Genomic DNA, 4,654 nt, shown 5'->3' with positions numbered 1-4,654 from the left:
GGGCCCGCGGCCGCGGCCGGCGGGGCTCAGGTCAGCGGCGCGGCGCGATGACGGGGCGGCGGAGGCCGTTATCAGTTTCACACGCAAAGCGAAGACCACGTGACTGGAGCGGGGCTGATTTGTTTAGGGTGCGTTGTCGGCGGGACTGAACCGTCGAAAACAACGCGAAAGCATATCCAATCAATTATGTACCACCGGGGTCATCCATTTCACCTTGACCATAGACGGTTCATGAACAAGTCGACGGTCTGCCGCTGGGGGGCCAGTTCATTGCCGGGTTAGCGTCGGTGACAGCTGTTTGCAGCTGTTAACCCAGAAGACGATGTGTCAGAATTGCCATGCTTTTGCCATTGCCATGTGGTTTTCTGCTTCATTCGCGTATTCATTCCTCGGTAATACGCAGCTTTAGGTTGTGTTTCGAGTGAAACTTGCTTCCATTACCCACATTCATGCTGCTACCTAGAAATACGTAGAGAATCCTGAAACAATAATAGAAAAGTTCAGCTGGCTGTCAAAGCTGCGTAAGGATGTGCCTTTGCGTTGAAGGGAAGACTGGCAGCAGTCTTGGCTAACGCAGTCTCCTGCGATGCCGCCCCTCAACACCGGTGTTGAATGCTGCCAGAATGTCGCTGCGCTCCGTAGACCCCTAAGGCCCCCGTTTCCACACCATCCATTCGGCACTGCATCAGTCTTTCAAATTGAACCAGTCCTGGGCAGGTGTGACCCATCAAACTGCGGCAGTCTCAGGTGCAGTTTCTAATTAAAACACGATGTCTGCGTGTTCCCAGCCTGTACGATGTCAACAACGACGGCTTCATTACCGAGGACGAAATGCTGCAAGTGGTCGGTGCCATCTATCGGCTGATTGATACAACACAGTCGGACCACGTTTCACCAGAAGAAAGAGGGCAGGACCTGTTCACTGTGAGTTGTCGGCAGGCACCGGACGCTGCTAGTATGGGTTGAATCTAATCCAGGAAGGTTCAAAACTTGAGTCGGGGCTGAATCTGGTACTCTGAATCTGGTGAGTACCAGTGAGTACCTGAACAGTCGATTTCAGAGTTTAACGACTTCCAAGGAGACGGTCATTTTTCCATTGTGAGTGGAACTCTGAGTGATTGTGAAACTGGAAGTTTCAAGGCAAGCGTGGCATTTACTTCGTTCATTTCCGTGTTTTGCCCATGTCAGACTTTCAGGGAGAAAGCGTTTGGCCTTATTTCCTACCCCTCGATTTGCTGCCAAGGCATTTTCCCTACACTCTCCACTCTCCAACCTCCCTGGGTACGGTTCGGACCGAAATGTTTAAGGAAACATGGTCATGCTTAATGAGCTGTTTTTTCAATGCCGACCAGCCTCAAACAAAGCGCACTCCGGCCTGTGTTAGGGAGCCTTGCCATGATGATAGCCATGCCGGGGATGAGTGATGGGGATACTGTGCGACATGATGTTGTGTAAATGCTATGTTTCGCGAGGATATGGTGGACTTAAAGTAATTCCAATTTTACCAACACCTGTGTTGCAATTTCAGAAAATAGACGCAAATCATGATGGCATCATCACCCTGGAAGAGTTCATGGCATACTGCTCAAAGGTGAGGTGGCGCTGTAGTCAAATGTGGCTACATGCGTATTTGGAGAGATGGGCGTGTTCTCGCAGCAACTCAACACTTGATACTAAGACGATAGTTGTAACAACTGTGTGGAAGAGCACAGGGAATTGGATGCCACATAGCCTGTCCAATTCGAGGGGCCGCCTCATCATTTTTTTGTGTTTGTTTTTTGTGGAAATTGGCATTAACCCTACGATGCTGCCCGGTGGGTGAAATCATCTGAAACAAAATGGCAGGACGTTCTTCTCTTCTCGCAAACACTTTTCCAGGCTATTTTTAGCTGAATTTCCTGTTTATATGCGACCCAATTTGCATGTTCCACCTCTGAGAGCTAACGCCGTTTTGCAATATGTGTCCGTGTTTTGTGTTTTTCGCTCACGAGCTTTAGGGACAAGATACACATTTGAGCCGCGATGCGATCCGTCACAATGCCGACAGACACATCTACCAGATGTTCTGTTGTGGTGGTTTGGGAGGGGGAGGGGCGGACAACCGACAACGCCACCTACGCTGAAACTTTTATGTTTCAGGACGCCACCATCATGTCTGGCCTGGACATGTATAACCTGATGTGGGAGACGTAGGAGTGCCGAACTCCACAGTGTGCCCGTCACCTCCAGCTGCCACATCCGCAAGCCCGTGGCCGCCTGCGTTGACAGCCGCGAGGGGCTGCAGCGGTATCTGGCATGGAAACGGCGTTCGCTACGTTCACTCCACCACTTGCTCTGTTATTTGTTACTGCCTGGCGTATGCTGAGCTAGTCGTAAAGCACCGGACATGGTCGGGCAACACGAAGTCTGTTCCAATCTATCGTCCACGCGGACGCGTTAAGGATGCGTGTGTGGTGTGATGCGCGCGCATTGTATGTGTAAGTATATTTTTCAGTGAATGTGTTGAATGGTTCAGGAAGTTTCGTGAAAATGCTGCTGTCGATTCAGATCAGAACCAGCTGCATGAAGCTACTGGTGCGTCAGTCGTACTAACTGGTTATTGCAACGACGTTTCTGTCAGAGGCTTGCTCATTCAGTTCGCTCTCGCGTAGTCCGGTCGTGAGCTACCATGACTGCGGGTGACTCCGGCACTTGCTGTGTTTTGCTTGCTTGTGTGTAGTGCCCAAAGGTTCTAGATACGCGCGTTTTTATCAAGTAGTCAGGACATATACAGAGATGCTGTGACGAGCCTCTTTGAATAACCTCATGCCACATTCAGTTTATCATGTAGCGAGCACTGTGTTCATCTTTCATGTTCGGATTTATAAATGTATATTGGTCATTCACAAATTGTGTCGGTTGTGTGGGACCGCGAGCAGCAGCTTCGCGTAAAACGGTTTTTTCGCTCTCAACACTACGAAAAGGTCTGTTTATTAATTATCCCTGTATAAACCATCCTGGGATCATTCCAGTGTGAAGTACAGTATATTTTACATCCTGTCCACCAATTGCTGCAGTCATTCAGCCATGCACGCTGCGCGTTTTGATATCTGGTAACACCCCGCGCGTCCTCAGTAGCAGACTTCTCTCCCTTTCCGCTGGTGTGTAATTCGTTTGGCATCCCGGGAGACCGACCCTTAACGCATGGCTACCAGGAGAATATTTCGATTAATTTACAGCCACAGTTACTATTCTCAGCACACCCTGCCTTAAGAGCTTTATAACACGCTCGGTACCGGCGTAACGCGTCTTTCACTCTGACAGGGCGGGGGGGGGGGGGGGGAGCACCGCGCGGATTCGAACCACGCACCTCAGGTTTTCCAGACGGGTAGTTTAGCCGTTACAACATTGGTACCCTTCTCAACACCACTCAAACCAGAGTGGTTTGCAGTTCGCAATCGAGAAAGGTCATGACGAACGTATTGTCCGAAAGACATTAATCCTTACTGGACGTTCGTTACGTCATTTCATGTTTTCTTGCATGCAGCCTCGAATGCCTTTCTGCCGCAAAGCTTTCCATCGCCAGGTTACGTTTCCATCTAGCGGTACCTGGCCAGCCATGTCCTGCATACCTTTTGAAGAGAGTCGCTCGCATGCTGTAACTTTACGTTTAACTTAGTACTCATTGAGGCAAGTCAGCGCCGTTACATTCCGCCACCGGACGTAGCTCTGAACCTTGCGGAAACTAAACGTTTCCATAGCTGGGTGGCTGATCACGGTAATGGCGCATCAGGAGCCGCACAACGTTGCCGTGCGTCACCCGCGAATCGCCTGCGGCATGCCGACCACGTACAACCCGCTCCGTGCTCCGAGCCAGCTGGCACGGCGCCAACAGCACCACACGCCGCCGTTGCGTCATGTTGACCGGTCCCGGGGGGGCTCTCGGGGTTTCCTCTGACGCCGCACGTGTCAGATCCGCTGCTGGGATACCACCCATCGGAGCCTCTGGCACGGCACTGGCGCGTGCACGCCGCGTGCAGTGCTCACGTCCTTCTGACGAATTGAACTGGAGCGCCGCCGCTGCCAGCGCCGCGCGCCGATTCATGCCAAGGTCGGGCGGCATGGCGCCACCTGATCTGGTCCCTCCCCGAGGGGGGTGGGGGGGGGGAGGCTGGTGCTCACGCGGGGTGCCGTTAGGAGGAACGTCACGGTCGCGGCGCTGGGTGCCGTAACGTAAACGCTGCACGGTATTGACATACGCAGTGGCGACAAGGGATCACGTGCGGTGCACGTGCGATGGGGGGGGGGGGGTCTGCGTAAAGTACGCATCGACGTGTGGCGACGAGCGGGCAATGAACTCCACAGTTTTTGCGGGACGTACCCAGCATATCAGTGGTATATCCTGATTGTTTTTTTTAAGTTGCAAGGCTTAGGTCAATTGGCAGCGTTCTTTAAAGCGGGGCAATGTATTCAATTATTCATCGCTGTGTGTGCGTTACGGTATGCTTCTGATTACTTGGCTTTGGTACAACTTGTTCCTACTAGTGCTGCCAATTTGGCAGATTTGGAAAACCCGTGTCCGCCCCACACCAAAATGCTGAAGCCCGCTCCGACCCACAGGGCAGTACTGGAGAAAAAGGCAAAGGCCCGCAAGCATTGTTTTCACTTCCGGTAA

General features: G+C 52.1%; 1 long non-coding RNA gene across 1 annotated transcript; it reads left to right on the top strand.

Moving 5' to 3' along the window:
- The first annotated feature begins 791 nt into the window (after nucleotides 1–791).
- On the top strand, nucleotides 792–2,885 carry LOC119099343 (uncharacterized). Its single transcript, XR_005094349.1, has 3 exons — nucleotides 792–924; nucleotides 1,529–1,591; nucleotides 2,140–2,885. It is a non-coding gene; the product is annotated as an uncharacterized LOC119099343 (long non-coding RNA).
- Nucleotides 2,886–4,654: the final 1,769 nt, after the last annotated feature.

Source organism: Pollicipes pollicipes, unplaced genomic scaffold (genome assembly GCF_011947565.3).
Source record: "Pollicipes pollicipes isolate AB1234 unplaced genomic scaffold, Ppol_2.1 Scaffold_4740;HRSCAF=5597_pilon_pilon_pilon, whole genome shotgun sequence".
Classification (NCBI taxonomy): Eukaryota; Metazoa; Arthropoda; class Thecostraca; order Pollicipedomorpha; family Pollicipedidae; genus Pollicipes; species Pollicipes pollicipes.
The sequence above is the reverse complement of the archived record's forward strand: the minus strand, read 5'-3'. Positions and strand labels throughout refer to the sequence as shown.